At 43.9% G+C, this 18,184-nt stretch overlaps 1 pseudogene; it reads left to right on the top strand.

Moving 5' to 3' along the window:
* The first annotated feature begins 15,035 nt into the window (after positions 1-15,035).
* LOC110140507 (kunitz-type protease inhibitor 2 pseudogene) lies at positions 15,036-15,925 on the top strand (annotated as a pseudogene).
* Positions 15,926-18,184: the final 2,259 nt, after the last annotated feature.

Here is an 18,184-nt window from a genome sequence, read left to right as displayed (position 1 = left end):
ACAGAATGTCCACAGACACGAGTCCGGAAAGAAGTGATCTGTGAACACGATGGAAAGTGACTCGGCCACGAAGAAGAATGAAAGAATGCACTTTGCAGGAACATCACTATATCCAGGGATAATCCTATGAAGTGAAGTCAGTCAGAATCAGAAAGAACACTATCTACGTCATCGCAAATATCTAAAATTGCACATCACGAACTGATTCAGGAGAAAGCAGACAGTCTGAGCAACGGAGAAACAAACGTCTGACTGCCAAAGGAGAATGAAGGAGGCCTGGGGGAAATTAGGGCATTGGGGTGAACAAAATCAAACTGTCACACACACAGGAGATACTCAACCAACACTTAGGCACGTCTGGCCAGTTTTCCCAACTCTCTGTAATGACCTGCATGAGGACAGAATCCAAAGATGAGCAGCTGTCTCTCCACTGAAAACTCCTAAGGACTCTGGAGTCCTACAGGACACACAGTATTGTACCAAGGCCCCTCCCATTCTGATTAAAAACTCATTGAATGAAACAGACAAAACAAGACCCAGGCATTTGGTGTTTCTTGCAGCACACTCCACCCTCATTTACAACCTATAAACGTGACTTCCACTAAAGCTCTGGCGGCAGAAGAAACCAGAGTTGGGCATCAAGAAACCCTTGCACCTTCTAGCCACATGGCCCAACAGCAACCAGACACTGTGGCTTCTGGGCAGCCTCATACTCATAAGGACGCCTGGGTTTGGAATCACACCTGCCCTCCAACAATTTAAAGGGGCAAGTCACGGAAAAGAATATCAAACAGGGCAAACTCTGAAGGATCATGAGGCAAACACTACGACTCCAACAACTAAACCAAAAAGCACTGAAATGGTGCTCAGCGAGGCGAATATTAGACAGATGCAAATCAGACCCCGACCAGGGACCACCTGCCCCACTCAAAGTGGCCATGAGCTCAAGGTTGACAGACAAGAAAAGCTGAGAGTGAGGTCAAGGAGAGGGGACCCTCCCAGGGCGCTAGTGGGGAAGAGCCGCTAAAGACACCGGTGTCAAGTGCCTTGACAAGTCCAAAGCCAGCCATCACGGGAAGGGGCAGTCCCCACCACATGGCACACAGCTTGCAAAGCTGAATTCCAAAAGACATGTCCACCCAGACGGACACCTCCACCTTAGGTACACTAGCCAGGACACGGAAGCATACCAAATGGGCAGGGACAGATGAACGGAGAGAGGGGTGAGGCCCAAAGAAGGTGGAGTATGGCCCAGCCAGGAAAAAGAAGGACCTGATCACATCCCCAGTAACCTATGATGACCTAGAAATGGTCAACCTAGAGGTGACCTTAGGGAGCATGTAAGAAAGACAAACCCTAACATCGTGTGGTATCTCTTAGATGTGGCAAGGAGACATTGATGCCCATGAAAGACTGCTTCACAGAAGTGAAATCCACATTGAGAACACAAACAGATGGTTGTCAGTGAAGGGAAAATGTAGCAGGAAGGGTCTATTTGGAGATGGGGTCAGACTGATACCCACTAACACACACAAATTAGCCATTCAACTAGAACCCCTTGGAGAGCAAGGCTGATGAACTCCACACTATGTAATAACCTACACGAGAAAAGAAACCAAAGAGGAACAGACTTGGGTAGGTGGAGAACGGAAGATGCTATACACCTGCCACAAACACGGCTTTGCAAACACACGGTACTCTGATAACAAGCCGTATTTGGAGAAAAGACAAAAATTAAGGAGACACATGTTCCTGGAGCCTTCTTCTGGTGAAAGGCATCCTAATTGACAGGGAGAGAACAGGAATGTGTCCAAGGCTCTGCTTATCTTAGAAACAGGAGCAGGAATGGAAACTGCTGCAGCCTTCTGGGCATGCCCCCCAGCAGCAACCTTCAACCTATTGCTAAGTCTGTGCCCCAACCACTAATGCTGAAGAAGCTGAAATTGACCAGTTCTGTGAAGATCTACAAGACTTTGTAGAACTAATACCAAAAAAAGATGTCCTTTTCATCATAGGGGATTGGAATGCAAAAGTAGGAAGTCAAGAGGCTTCCTGGAGTCTCTTACTCTACTTGCCTGGAGTAACAGGCAAGTTTGGCCTTGGAGTACAAAATGAAGCAGGACAAAGGCTAACAGAGTTTTGTCAAGAGAACACACTGGTCATAGCAAACACCCTCTTCCAACAAGAGACGACTCTACACATGGATGTCACCAGATGGTCAATACCAAAGACAGATTAATTATATTCTTTGTAGCCGAAATGGAGCACCTCTATACAGTCTGCAAAAAACAAGACCAGGAGCTGACTGTGGCTTAGTTCATGAACTCCTTATTGCCAAATTCAGACCTAAATTGAAGAATGTAGGGAAAACCATTAGGCCTTTCAGGTATGACCTAAATCAAATCCCTTTATGATTATACAATGGAAAATTAGATTCAAGGAATTCGATTCAAAGGATTAGATCTGATAGACAGAGAGCCTGAAGAACTGTGGATGGAGGTTTGTAACATTGTACAGGAGGTGGTGATCAAAACCATCCCCAAGGAAATGCGAAAAGGCAAAATGGTTGTCTGAGGAGGCCTTACAAATAGCTGAGAAAATAAGAGAACTGAAAGACAAAGGAGAAAAGGAAAGATATACCCAACTGAACGCAGAGTTCCAGAAAATAGCATGGAGAGATAAGAAGGCCTTCCTCAGTGACAAGGTAAAGAAACAGAGGAAAACAATTGAATGGGAAAGACGAGAGATCTCTTCAAGAAAATCAGAGATACCAAGGGAACATTTCATGCACAGATGGGCACAATAAAGGACAGAAACGGTACGGACCTAACAGAAGTAGAGATATTAAGAAGAGGTGGCAAGAAGACACAGAAGAACTGTACAAAAAAAGATCATGACCCAGATAACCACGATGGTGTGATCACTCACCTAGAGTCAGACATCCTGGAATGTGAAGTCAAGTGGGCCTTGGGAAGCATCACTACGAACAAAGCTAGTGGAGGTGATGGGATTCCAGCTGAGCTTTGTCAAATCCTAAAAGATGATGCTGCGAAAGTGCCACAGGCCATGGGACCTGTCCATGGGACTGAACGACAACCACATGAACAGCAGATGGCGGTAGAGTTCAACAGTAATGAGATAGGCTTTCATTCTATCGAAATAATTAAGTGAAGCTGTGGTTAAACAAGTTATTATCCAAACTGCCTGGAAATAAGGGTCTCAGAGGATTCTAATCAGCAAATAAGGGGGTGTCACTTATAATGTATATAAAACATCAACACCTCATAGATAATGTTATCATCATTTTATGTGATACTTGAAACACTTGGACATTATTCTCTCAACTAGTCAACTAGCACGCATTAAGTGCCTACCTGCTTATTGCCACTGTGAGGAATGGAAGCCATAGATCTGACATGGGCCTTGTCTGCAAAGAATAATGCCTGCTCTATGCAGGACAATGCAGCCTGCACAATAAATGAACAAAGACAGTAAGTGCTAAACTATGACATACACTACAAAGAATGCCATTGATGAAAGAGTAACGTTATGTCTGTATTGTTTCATTTTTGTTTTACTTCCTTAAAGTAGATGAACATTATCAACCAACATTACATGGTAACATGGTCATCTGTTAATTGCTTGAAAATAAACAAAAGCATTTTGAGAGAATTAATAGGCTATGAGGAATTTATTAAAAGCATATGTTAAAAAAGGAAAAAAATGATGCTTCCTTTAAAAACTGCATATGCTAAATTTTATTATTATTTATAAATTGTTTGCTACATATCTTTTCTATCAGTAATATTCATAGAAAGGAAAAAATGAAGTACAGATCTACTTTCCTGGTGTTGTGTTTCTCCATTCGGCCTTGAGTAGTTGGTAGAAATGAAGATGGTCTGAAGATAGCAATGCTGGTAAATGACAACCAGAAGTAGTAGGAGCATCTCAGTGGTATTAACCGCTGATCATGATGATCAGCTATTCTCTATGTGCTTTGTAATTATGTGTTGACTGTATGTACCTGGAATGAGCTGATAACCTTGTGCTGTGTTTTTCCTGTGTTCTCCATCCGTCCTCCAAGCAAATCAGTCGCTGAGCTGTTGATGGTATCTCTGTAAGCTCTTGAATTCCCCCGCTTCTCTCCATCCCCAGGGCAGCTGCCCTAGCTTGTTACTTGACAGGAGAAGCTCTCAGTCGGCCACCTTTCTTCTAGAGGAGTTCTCCTCCAGTCTATTTTCCACTTGGCAGCTGAAGCCCTCTCTGCTGGTCTAAATTTTTTTCTTAATTTGTTAAGTCCCTTCACTATTTAGTCCTGTAGGCAGCTATCAGCATTGCAGACCACATCTCTCCTATTTCTCTCCACTCAACACACCCATCCCCTAACCTCGTTCCTTGCAATTTTCACACCAACCATCTTTAAACAGCTGCTGTAAGCTCTTAAGATATTTTTGCACCCAATTAGAACCTTGATACCAAGAGGAAGTGTAGAACAGGGATCAGCATCATCGCATTGCCTGAGAACTTCATTAGAAATTCTACTCCAGGGGCTTCCTTGGTGGCTCTGCAGGAAAAAGTTTGACTTCCAAGGGACCGTCAAAAAACTCTTTTCCAGCACCACAGTTTGAAAGCATCAGTTCTTTAATAAGAAAGAATAAATCTGACTCCGTATGAGATCTGCCTTTTACTTTGCCTTCCATTGCTTTTGCTACAAGAATGTTGCCTAGAGCCTGAAATATAACAGGACAGCCCCAGTCTCAGGCTCTGACCTTTAAGGTGTAATATTTTCCCATTCGTATAGAGATAAAAAGTTGGGGAACAGAGAAGAGCCATTTGACTTGCCAGAGGTTTACAGGAACATGGTGAGCAGGCCTATGGGGGCAGCTCCAAGAACAAAGGGTTCCAGCACCAAGAAGTATACAGAAAGCAACCATACACTCATCCTTCTTAGTATAAGAGAAGGCTGGATTTTAACTCAGGAAAGATGGTTCTTTGAGACCTAGTTCACCGTCATCTAGGTCTTCTGGCTTTTCTAATACAGTTGATATTCCTTGCCCCAGCAACTCATTTCTTGACTTACTGGCTTGTCATGAAGTCAGCAAAGAGTCAGACACCACTTAGCAACTGAACAACAAGAGGCCAGCAGTAGGAGCTTGGACTCAGGAACGCAGTGGCCTCAGCACAGACAGGCTGAATGCATGGCAGCTGAAGTTGTCAAGAGTGGGTGTTCCCAAGAGCGAAGCAGAGCTGCATCGACTTTTGCAGATGTCACATAACATCATTCCCACTGCCCTCTGTGGATCTTAAACAGTCCTAAAACCCACTCGGTTTCGAGGGGAGAGGACATGGGCTCCATCTCTCAATAGGAGCAGTGTCAGAAAGCGTCTGCCACAGGGACCCAGTGGACAGTGGGAAACATACATGCATGAACTTCCCCTGCGCACATGGGCAGCTGGAGGAACAAAGAGAATACTTGAAAAGTCAGGATACTGAGAAAGAGCTGTTCTACTCATAGCCATAATGAAGTGAACTGAGAATCTGCAATTACATATAATTGGATGTAATTAAAAGAAAGAGACATGTCTAAAATAAAGGCATAATTAAGAAGTAGGAACATTTACTAGGTGGGACTGTCAACAATGCAAATTCAGTGATAACTGTAGGGTTTATTTTATTGTCACTGAACCTAAATTGGGATCGCTGTCCAATTACGTAGGAAGGAAAATCTGCTTTCAGCTCTTAAATCCACCTCTCCCTAGCCACCTGTTCTTTCTTTCCGGACACTATTTAGGGGAAGCTTTGTATACAATTTAAACTGTGACATATACTTTTTTAAGCTTTTTATTTTACATTGGAGTATAGCCTATTAACAATGTTGTGGTAGTTTCAGGTGGACAGCAAAGGGACGCAGCCACACATATACATGTGCCCGTTCTCCCCCAGACTCCCCTCCCATCCAGGCTGCCACAGGCACTGAGCAGATTTCCACGTGCTCTACAGTAGGACGTTGCTGGTTGTCCACTTTAAACGCATCAGAGTGTACATGTCCATCCCAAACTCCCTATCCCTTCCCCACCTTTCCCCCCAGCAACCATAAGTTCATTCTCTAAGTCTGTGAGTGACGTATAGTTGTGTTTTCAAGACTTTATTTAACAGACTGTGACACCTGTCCAGTTTCCCCTCTCATCATCCCTCGCTTTCTTTCCTTTGTCCTTCCTCCACCATCCGTTCCTTTCTCATCTTACTCTGCTTTTCTCGCCATTATTTTTCTCAGAGATGACCACCTTAAGAGGACCTACGAGGATCACCCCGAAGGTGACTCAGTGATTTCAAAGAGAACAGCAGCACGTCTTTGTACTGGAGAGAGCTGGTGACGGTCATCGTGACCACGCGCTGACAGTACCACGCCCCGACATTCTGTACCTCCTGATACGAGGAAGGCCGGGTTCACACCTGTAACTCGAATCTAGGCACGAGGAAAACAGCAGACTCGTCCACAGAGTGGAACATACTACCAGGCAGTTGACCTGGGCTCCCCTAAAAGTTCAGTGCCACGGGAAACAAAAGCAAGAGGACAAGCAGATTCGAAGAGGTGAAAGGGAAAGAACCACCACACGCGAGGCAAAAACTTGATTCAGTTCTGATAAAAAGCAAGAATGACTGCAAAAAGACATTCTGGAGAGAGTGTTGAATATGGATTGTATACTAGATGACATTATTGAGTCAATGTTAATTTTTTTACACGGGATAATAGCAATGCCGTTGTGCAGGAAAATGTCCTTTTTCTCAAGAGATGCATACTGAAATATTTAAAGATGAAGTGTACATATACATACATGTGTGTGTATATATACACACACACATACATATGAAGTATGTACACACAGAGAATGAAAATATGGCAAATTATTGACAACTGATTCATCTGGGTGAAGGGTTTAAAGATGTGCATACCATTCTTGCAAATTTTCTATACCTGGAAATTTTTTTCCAAGTTAAGGTTGAAAGAAAATCAAAATAAGAAAACACCACCAGGGACCTGCCAGCACTCCAGCAGTTGACTCAACATTTCCACTGAAGCGGGCACAAGTTCAGCCCCTGGTCAGGGAACTAAGATCCCACATGCAGCACAGAACAGCCAAAAAGTTAAAAAAAAAAAAACAAAACCCAGAAAATATAACCCCATTATATTTTGACACAATATAATGGGCATTAATGCAATTTCTTGGAGTTTCCCTGGTGGCTCAGCAGTAAAGAATCTGCTTGCCAAGCAAAGAGTCGGATACCAGTTAGCAGCTCAACAACAAAAACGACAACAAATGCAAGTTCTGGCGTTTGACGGCTAAACACAAGAACACACTCGGAGCTGTGGCTTAGCATGGCATATTGTCTGGAGTGGCCTGGCCTGGAGATTCAATTTTAATGTGTTCCTGGGCCCAGGGAAGCATAATTGCTGAACTTTTTGAGGATGTCTGGATTCCTAAAGCTCACCAAAGACCAAAAGACTTGGCAATAGCTAACTGCTGCTGTGAACTTCATTGGTGCATTTTTGGGAGTTACTTGTAGGAACTCAGATGAGTCGTTAAATCATACATTCATATTTAATGTAATCACTTCATCAGTTAGAACTTCTCTCCATGTGACAATTCCAAATCCCCAAATCTACCAATCTTTCCTTTTCCGAACTTTCTGTCATGCTAAATCTGCCCTACTCAGGCAGACTTCAGGTCCCTACCTACCAGTCGGTTGGATGGCATGACCGACTTGACAAACATGAGTTTGAGCAAGTTCTGGGAGTTGGTGATGGACAGGGAAGTCTGGCGTGCTGCGATTCATGGGGTCGCAGCATCAGACATAACTGAGCGACTGAACTGAACTGAACCAGCCTTACTCAGCGTTACTTACTTCCTTCCCCGCCCAGACCCTGTCCACTGCTCAATAATTCCAACCACATTCCTTAGCAGCCTTAACTGTACCCGCACGAAGGGAAGGACTGCATTTCCTTTAGCCCTGTAGCTCCAGCCATGGGCATATAATAAATATTTGATAAACACACCTGAATGAAGTTGAATTTTCTAATCCAACTCTCTCATTTTACAGATGAAGAAATTAGGCTCAGAGATTTTAAATCACTGATCTAAAATCAAATGGCAGATACTGTGGACTAAAATTTTCATTTTTTTCTCCTCCAATTTTATTGAAATACAATTGACATACAGCAGTGTACCCTGGAGAAGGAAATGGTGACCCACTCCAGTATTCTTGCCTGGGAAATCCCAAGGACAGAGGAGCCTGGTGGGCTATAGTCCATGGGGTCATAAAGAGTCAGACATGTCTGAGCGGCTAAACAACAAACAGCAGCACTATATAAATTTAATTGTGCAAGAAAATCATTTGACTCACGTACATCACGAGCCAATGACCACACAATAAGTTCAGTGAAACATCTATCATCTCACACAGATACAAAATAAAATGGAAAAGAATATTTTCCCTTGTGATGAGAATTCTTAGGATTTACTTTATTAGTGACTTTCATATATAATATACAGCAGTGTTAAATATATTTATCATGCTGTACATTATATCTCAAGAACTTATTTATCTCATAACTGGGAGTTTATACCTTTTGACTACCTTCATCTAATTCCTCCTCTTCCCGCCCCTGTCCCTGGTAACCACAAATCTGGTTTCTTTTTCTGTGACCTTGTTTGATTTTCAACTATAATTGGCCTACAACACTATGTTAGTTCCTGTTACACAACACAGTGATTCAATATGTCTATGCATTTCAGGATGATCACCACGACAAGCCCAGTTTCTGTATGCCATCGTCAAAGTTGTTGCGTAGTTATTGACGATCTTCCCTATACTGTATGTTTCACACCTATGACTCCTTTACTTTCCACCTGCAAGTCTGTACTTCCTAATCTCATGCACCTATTTCATTCTTCCCCCTACACCTCTCCCCTCTGGCAGCCACCTCTTTGTTCTCCGTATTTATAATTCTTTTTTCTGTTTTGTCTTTTTGTTTGTTTTGTTTTTTAGATTCCACATATAAGTGAAACCATACAGTATTTGTCTTTCTCTATATGACTTATTTCACTAAGCATAAATTGTTGCAAATGGCAAAATATCATTCCTTTTTTTTACAGTCGAGTAATATTCCATTGTGTGTGTATGTGTGTGTGTAATATTCCATTGTGTACACATGTATATATACATACACACAGTGGGATATTACTCAACTGTAAAAAAGAATGAAATTCTGGTATATATGTGTGTGTGTATATATGTATTAATAAATACTACATCTTTATTAATTCGTCTATTGATAGATGCTTAGATTGCCCCTCTGGATGTCGGCAACTGTAAATAATGCTGCAAAACCCACTTTTCAACCTTTTTTGTCAGTTCTTTCTACCACCAATGCTTCCCTCGCCATCATTTATTTAATTTTTAATTTTTGAGATAACATAGATGAGGAATAGGGAAAGAATGAAGAACCAGCTTGTCTACAAATACAAATAATGACCCAGGATTTGTCTCCATAGTCTGGTCTCTGGCCTGTGTTTCCACCAGCTCCTCATTCCCAGGGGTGTGGAGGTATATGTGACCAGACACCAAAAAGAAGCAGTAGTTCCCTCCTCTGTTTTCTGCTGTATTTTTTTTTTTTTTTTTTAGGCCACACTGTGTGGCATGTAGGATCTTAGTTTCCCAGCCAGGGACCAGCCCCATGCCCCTGCACTGGGAATGTGGAGTCTTAACCACTAGGCCACCAGGGAAATCCTTTCTGCTGCATTTTTAATCAGTTCCTCCCTGGCAATAAGTCTCTAGCCCCTTGATTCACTTTCATTTTTTCTCCTTGTTTTCTGTGTGCGTGCATGCATGTGTGTTCCTCAGGTTTTTGCTTTTAAGGAGCAATGACCATCTGTTTATCTCAGCTTTCAACTTGAGAACATCTCCTCTCCTAAGACTTAAGAGGACATTCTGTCATCATCAGTGTCAAAGATCAACAAATCAGACACTAGTTAGAGTGTTAAGGGCAGATTTAACCAGAGATATACTACTGCAATGAGACTTCCCTGATGGCTGAGTCATAAAGAGTCTGCCTGCAATGTAGGAGATGTGGGTTCAATCTGTGGGTTCGGGAAGATCCCCTGGAGTAGGAAACGGCAACCCACTCCAGTATTCTTGCCTGGAGAATCCCATGGACAGAGGAACCTGGCGGGCTACCGTCCATGGGGTTGCAAGAGTTGGACACGACTTAGCAACTAAGCCATCATCCACAGTACTGCAATAGGTAAGAAGATCCAGAGTGAACTGCACTTTATTTGTTCAAAGGTGACTTGATGTTTTAATGTTTTAAAGGGAGAGTAAGATTATTTTCTTAATTTCTCTAATATTTCATTGTTAGTGTATAGAAATACAAGAAATTTTTGTATACTTATTTTGGATCCTACAACTTTACCAAACTCATTGATGAGCTCTAGTAGTTTTCTGGTGGCATCTTTAGGATTTTCTATGTATAGCATCATGTCATCTGTCAACTGTGACAGCTTTACTTTCCCTTCCAATTCTAATCAGGCCCTCTGAGCATTCTTCAACTAAGCCTCAGTCTTGGCCTCTAAAAACTGCAAACTTTCAGCACAAATGACTTCATCTGCCCACCTCTCTTTACCCCACCCACATTTGAAGGCTTGAATAACACTAACCTGATTTCTTTTTTTAAAATTTAACTATCTATTTATTGATTTTGCCACATTGGATCTTGGTTGTCACACAGAGGATCTTCAGTTGCAGTATATGGGATTTAGTTCCCGGAAAGTGAAGGTCACTCAGTTGTGTCCGACTCTTTGTGACCCCATGGACTATACAGTCCATGGAATTCTCCAGGTCAGAATACTGGAGTGGGTAGCCTTTTCCTTCTCCAGGGGATCTTCCCAACCCAGGAATCGAACCCAGGTCATGGCAGGTGGATTCTTTACCTACTGAGCTATCAGGGACACCCCTAGTTCCCCAACCAGGGATCAAACTGATACCCCCATGCTCCATGTATTAGGAGCACAGAGTCTTGGCCCTGGACCACTAGGGAAGTCCCGACACTAATTTGATTTCTAACAGCTCAAGGCCACAGCCCTAAGATGACTCTCTTCACCTTAAAGCACTTGCCTAAAAAACCTCACACCTAAAAAGAATTTAGTGTTTGTTCTACCCAAAACCTGATGACAGGTCCTGACCTGACCTTACAGAACATTTCCTAAAAAGGGCCTACAATTGTGAATGCTTCCTCTGTCCCTTTGAGATATATATGTATATATATATGTATATATATGTATATATATATATATATATATATATATATATCTCCTACAACTCAGGAGTGTCTTTCTCAAGGACCTGGAAGCCACTCCTTTGAAATGCAGAAAGCAGTCCTCAGAAAGGGGAGGCCCCCATCTCAGTCTGTGGGGGGATACCATCCTAACTTGATAATTACCATCTAACAAACACAGAGAGCTGATCACTGAACTGTGTTCCCCGAAGTTCATGTTTTGAAGTTTTAAACCCAAGCGCCTCAGAATGTGACTGTTTGTAGATGACTAAAGTTTTAAGAGATGATTGAAGTTAAACGAAGTCTTTGAAAAGTGTTAGTCACTCAGTCATGTCTGACTCTTTGTGACCCCATGGACTGTGGACTATAGCCAGCCAGGCTCCTCTGTGCATGGGATTTTGCAGGCAAGAATACTGGAGTGGGTTGCCATTTCCTCCTCTGGGGATCTTCCTGACCCAGGGATCAAACCCAGGTTACCTGAATTGCAGGTGAAGTCTAGGGTGGCCCTAATCCAATAGGCCTAAAGCCTTTTTTTCTTGTTTTCTTTTTTTGCCACACCCTATAGCATGTGGGACCTTAGTTTCCCCAATCAGGGATCAAACCCATGCCCCCTGAATTGGGAGTGCAGAGTCTTAACCACTGGACTGCCAGAAAAGTCCCTAATGTGGCTAAAGCCTTTACTAGAAGAGAATAATTGGACGCAGACATGCGAAGACACAGGAGAAGCCAGCTGTCTACAAGCCACAGAGGAGAGGCCTCAGGAGAAACTAGCCCTTTCAACACCTGACCTTGGACTTCCAGCCTCCAGAACTACGGAAAAAATAAGCTTCTGTTGTTTAAATCTACGTGTGGTACTTTATTATAGCAGTCCTAGCAGACGAATGTAGATGGTCCTTTTTATAAAAAAAAAAAAAACACAAAACACAAACCTGTATAACACCAAAGATTAAGAACTAATTGACAAGGCCAACCAAGACAGCTCTGGTCCTCCTCACTCCCCGCCTTGGTTCTTTAGGTGATGCCATAGTATAAACTAGTTGAGGCATCCCCATTATATTAACCGTTCCTTTGCCCTTATTCCTTCTGCCCATTCAGCTGGTCTCCTATAGATGTTATTTTCCCCTCTCTCTTACTGAACTGCACTCTGAAAATGACTGCCCTCTGGTTAAAGCTGAACTATGACCTGGTGCTTACTTCTCCAAGACAACACTTCTAGCACCCCCTTCCTTTGTGGGCATTCTTCATTCCAGAAAGAAGGTCATGAAACGACAACCTTGAGGATCACCAGAACCTATTCCGGAGCCACCTGACACTGGCCCTAATGATCTCAGCCGGCATCTGAGGAAAAAAGATGGCAAGACCACATCAGCTCTGATCCTTGTCCTCCACCCTGAAACTATAAGACCCCTTCCTCATTCCCAGGAAGGAGGGCCACCCTGAAACTATAAGACCCCTTCCTCGTTCCCAGGAAGGAGGGCATGGTCTTACGGGCGTTAGCCTGCCGGGACCCCCTTGCCAGGCAAAGTGATAAAGTTTCTCTTTTCTGTGCCTCCAAAGCCCTTTTTCCATGCTTCTGTCTGGCACCAGGGAACAGAGCCCAGGTTTTTAGCAACGATGACACAGTTCTCCCCTGTCTCCTGTTTGGGTCACGGCTCATCAGTTTTGTCCTCACAGCCTCCCCATCTCAATGGTAGCCTCATCCTGGACACAGTCTTCCATGTCTGTCTGCTGCAGGAGAATCACTAAAGGAGCCCGGGGAACGTGGCCTAAGCAGAGCCTGGACCCTTAAGTCTCGGTCATTTTACCAGAGGGCATTACCTGGTATGGGCCACACTGTGGCCCACAGGCTGTCAGCCTGTGAAGAAGGAAGTGGAGCCCTGCCTCAATGCTTATCACCTGTGTGAACTCAGGCAATTTACTGAACCCCTCTGAGCTTCAGTTTCCCACCTATCCAATGAAGAACACAGGCCTCTCAGAGCTATCAAGAGGATTAAATAAAATCACATAATTATTTAAAATACATAAAAGTGGCCAGGGACTTCCCTGGTGGTCCCGTCATGAAAACTTCGCACTTCCAATGCAGGGTGCACGGGTTTGATCCATGGTCGGGGAGCTACAATCTCACATGCCACCAGGCGCAGCCACAGGTAAATAAAAATAAATAAAATAAAAATGCCGGGTACAGGATGTGTTCCTAGCATATGGCCTGCTACATCTCGACTATTAACAAAATTGAAAGCAGGGCACTGTTGTTTGCAGTTCAGCTAGGCACCTTCTCTTTTGATCCTAGCACTGTTCTCAGAAAACTTAAATGGTTTGATTGTGAGAAATACAGATCCCCTCCCCTTTAATGGATTCCAGGAATGGGCGTTTTGATAGCCCGCCTCCTCCAAGGTGACCTGTGCAGGTCCTCCAGGAAGGCAGGTCTGAGGTGCAGGACGACGGTCCTGCAGGCACAGATACTGCCCCCCCCCCCCCCCCCGCCTTTTAGTTCCCACATTGTACAGCATGTGTGATCTTAGCTTCTCAACCAGGGGTCGAACCCACTCTCCCTGCATCCTTGCATTGGGAGGGCAGAGTCTTAGCCCCTGGGCCACAGGGGAAGTCCCAAGACTGCTTCCTACCTCCTGCTCTTCGACTGTTTTTGCTTGCGAGCCTCCTCCTGCACGTCTTCGTCCCCTCGGGGTGACCCTGACAGCAACAACAGATCATTCTTGGCTGTAGGAGGTGTTTCTGAAACTGTGGGGGACAAAACTTTTACACTAGGATTTCCTGGGCTAATCCCCAGCTCTTTCCCAAGCCCCCTGAATCAAAACCTCTGGAAGCCTGAGCTTGTTCCACAAGCTCCCTGGGCAATTCTGAAGTTACAGGTGCCATCACAACTCCACAAGCAAGGTCAGCAGCTGGTGGTGCGTGTCTGTGTGTGACGGTGAAGGTGCGGCAGGGCGGCCACTGGGTGTGAACTCACTGTGAGCCCGGCCCTTGCATGCTGTGTGTTTCCTAGGGCTGCTGTAACATGTCACCACGGACACAGTGGCTTAAAACAGCATACATGTAAGCAAGCAGAGTGGTACAGTGGAAGCGTGCTGGGCCCACAGCCTAGAGCTTGATGGACTAAAGCCATCCTCCGCTATTAGGTTTTTGCACTTCGTTCCTTTTTCCTAAACTTTCTTCCAGCTAGGCTACAAGCATAAAAACCAAATCAATTTCTGGATCTTTCAAATGTGGTATAGATATAAAATAGATGTTCAGCTCAGTTCAGTTCAGTCGCTAAGTCGTGTCCAACTCTTGGCGACCCCATGTATTGCAGCACGCCAGGCCTCCCTGTCTATCACCAACTCCCAGAGTTTACTCAAACTCATGCCCATCGAGTCAGTGATGCCATCCAGCCATCTCATCCTCTGTCATCCCCTTCTCCTCCTGCCCCCAATCCCTCCCAGCATCAGGGTCTTTTCCAATGAGTCAACTCTTCACATGAGGTGGCCAAAGTATTGGAGTTTCAGCTTCAACATCAGTCCTTCCAACGATCATTACTCAGCCACAAAAAAGAATGAAATAATGTCATTTGAAGCAACATGGGTACACCTACAGATTATCATGCTAAGTGAAGTGAGAGAAAGAAGTATCATATGACATCACTTATATGTGGAATCTATAAAAATGATACAAATTAACTTATTTAAAAATGGAAACAGGTCGGGCGGAGTCTGTCATGGCGCAGCTCTCTGAGCCGAGGCGGTGCGGGGTTCTCCTCGCCCTGCTGGCATCGCTGCTCCTCTCCGGGGCTGGGGCGGCCGACGAAGAACGTGGCGTCCACGATTTTTGCCACCTTCCCAAGAAAGTGGGAAGATGCCGGGCCTCCTTCCCTCGGTGGTGGTACAATGTCACTGACGGATCCTGCCAGCAGTTTGTGTATGGAGGCTGTGACAGGAATGACAATAATTACATGACCAAGGAGGAGTGTCTTGCTAAGTGTGCTGGTGTCACAGAGAACAACATCGATGAGCAGATCAGGGATAAAGCAGATTCTTCCGTCCCAAGTGTTCCTAGAAGGCAGGATTCTGATGACCTCTCCGATGATATTTTCAGCTATGAAGAACACTGCATTGCCAAGGCTGTCACTGGGCCTTGCTGAGCAGCCTTCCCGCGCTCGTACTTTAATGCCGAGAAGAACTCTTGTGATAACTTCATCTACGGAGGATGCCGGGGCAATAAAAACAACTACCGCTCCGAGGAGTGCATGCAGCAATGCTTCGGCAAGCAGTTGTATCCTGCCCTGCCCTTCGGCAGTAAAGTGGTGGTCCTGGTGGGGCTGTTCGTGATGGTCCTGATCCTCTTGCTGGGAGCCTCTGTGGTCTGCCTGATCAGGTTGGCGCGGAGGAACCAGGAGCGCACCCTCCGCACCGTCTGGAGCTCTGGGGATGACAAGGAGCAGCTGGTGAAGAACTCTTACGTCCTGTGAACCCCCGTTGCCAAGGGGCTTCCCCCTTCCACCCCCTGTTGATGAAGAGAATCTGGAAAGGGAGGGGAGACGAGTGTTGAACGCATGTGTGCTTTTTCAAATAGAGTGATTGATTTGTATTTGCGAGATCATTAGGGCTTTTGGTCTGTTTGTTCTTCCACAAGGTGAGAGGGCTGCTCCCTGGCCCCCCAGATGGGTTTGCTTTAGAAGTCCTCTTAGTGAAGGGCTGTGCACAGTGCAGGTGGTCTGGCCTCCATCCGAGTCGGTTCTTCTTCGATTTCTTTCTTTGCTCCAGGTGTAGATTTCTTTGCTTATGTTGAATCCTGTTGCCTCCTTTCCCATCACAGAAGTGATGTTTTCAGAGTTTGTTTGTTGTTGTATTTTTTTAAGTAAGCAGAAACATGTTTTTTTTTTAATTAGGATTCTGAAAGGAAGAAGGTAAAATGTACAAGTTTAATAAAAAGGGGCCTTTCCATTTAAAAAAAAAAATGGAAACAGACTCACAGACTTAGAAAACAAGCTTATGATTTGAGGAAAGTTTGAGGACAGAAAAAAATTAGGAGTTTAGAGCTAACATGTACACAGTACTATATGTAACAGAGAAAAATAACCAACAAGGACCTACTAAATAGCACCGGTAAGTCTACTCAATATTCTGTAATAGCTTAAATGGGAAAGGAATCTGTAAAAGAATAGATATGTTTTTATGTATAATTAAATCACTCTGTTGTATACGTGAAACTAACATAGTACATCAACTATATTCCAATTTAAAGAAAACATGTTTTAAAAAGACAAATGCTCTATGACATCAGCAAGGTGGGGATAAATAAACATAGATGTCTTCTGAGTAGAGAGGCAGAAAATAAGAACAGGGATATCCAAGCTTCACTGCAGAGAAAAATAAAAAATAGAACACTCTGTCATGTAGATGTAATTTAATTACAATATGTAGGTTGTAATAAAATATGTCATTGTTGTTTAGTTGTTAAGTTGTGTCCCACTCTTTTGCGACTCCAAAGCACTATAGCTCACCAGGCTCCTCTGTCCATGGGATTTCTCAGGCAAGAATACTGGAGTGGGTTGTTATTTCCTTCTCCAGGGGATCTTCCCAACCCAGAGATAGAACCCATGTCTCCTGTGTCTCCTGCACTGCGGGCAGACTCTTTACCACTGAACCACCTGGAAAGTTCAGAAGTTCAGTTGTTCAGTCATGTTCGACCCCACGGACAGCAGGCTTCCCTGTCCATCACCAACTCCAAGCTTGCTCAAACTTATGTCCATCGAGTCACTGATGCCATCCAACCACCTCATCCTCTGTCATCCTCTTCTCCTCCTGCCCTCAATCTTTCCCAGCATCAGGGTCTTTTCCAATGAGTCAGTTCTTTGCATCAGGTGGCCAAAGTATTAGAGTTTCAGCTTCAGCATCAGTCCTTCCAATGAATATTTAGGACTGATTTCCTTTAGGATTGACTGGTTTGATTTCCTTACAGTCTAAGGGACTCTCAAGAGTCTTCTCCAACACCACAATTCAAAAGCAACAATTCTTCAATGCTCAGCTTTCTTCATAGTCCAACTCTCACATCCATACATGACTACTGGAAAAACCATAGCTTTGACTAGACGTACCTTTGTTGGCAAAGTAATGTCTCTGCTTTTTAATATGCTGTATAGGTTGGTCATAGCTTTTCTTCCAAGGAGCAAGCATCTTTTAATTTCAAGGTTGCAGTCACCATCTGCAGTGATTTTGGAGCCCAAAAAATAAAGTCTGTCACTGTTTCCATTGTTTTCCCATCTATTTGCCATGAAGTGTGGGACCGGATGCCACAATCTTAGTTTTCTGAATGTTGAGTTTTAAGCCAACTTTTTCACTCTCCTCTTTCACTTTCATCAAGAGGCTCTTTAGTTCTTCTTCACTTTCTGCCATAAGGGTGGAGTCATCTGCATATCTGAGGTTATTGATATTTCTCCCGGCAATCTTGATTCCAGCTTGTGCTTCATCCAGCCCGGCATTTCACATGATGTACTCTGCATAGAAGTTAAGTAAGCAGGGTGACAATATTCAGCCTTGACGTACTCCTTTCCCAATTTGGAACCAGTCTGTTGTTCCATGTCCAGTTCTAACTGTTGCTTCCTGACCTGCTTACAGATTTATCAAGAGGCAGGTCAGGTGGTCTGCTATTCCCATCTCTTGAAGAATTTTCCATAGTTTATTGTGATCCACACAATCAAAGGCTTTGGCATAGTCAATAAAGCAGAAATAGATGTTTTTCTCCAACTCTCTTGCCTTTTTGATGATCCAGTGGATGCTGGCAATTTGATCTCTGGATCCTCTGCCTTTTCTAAAACCAGCTTGAACATCTGGAAGTTCAGAGTTCACGTACTGTTGA

The sequence above is a fragment of the Odocoileus virginianus genome, chromosome 18 (assembly GCF_023699985.2).
Source record: "Odocoileus virginianus isolate 20LAN1187 ecotype Illinois chromosome 18, Ovbor_1.2, whole genome shotgun sequence".
Classification (NCBI taxonomy): domain Eukaryota; kingdom Metazoa; phylum Chordata; class Mammalia; order Artiodactyla; family Cervidae; genus Odocoileus; species Odocoileus virginianus.
This window is presented reverse-complemented; position numbering and strand designations above follow the sequence as displayed.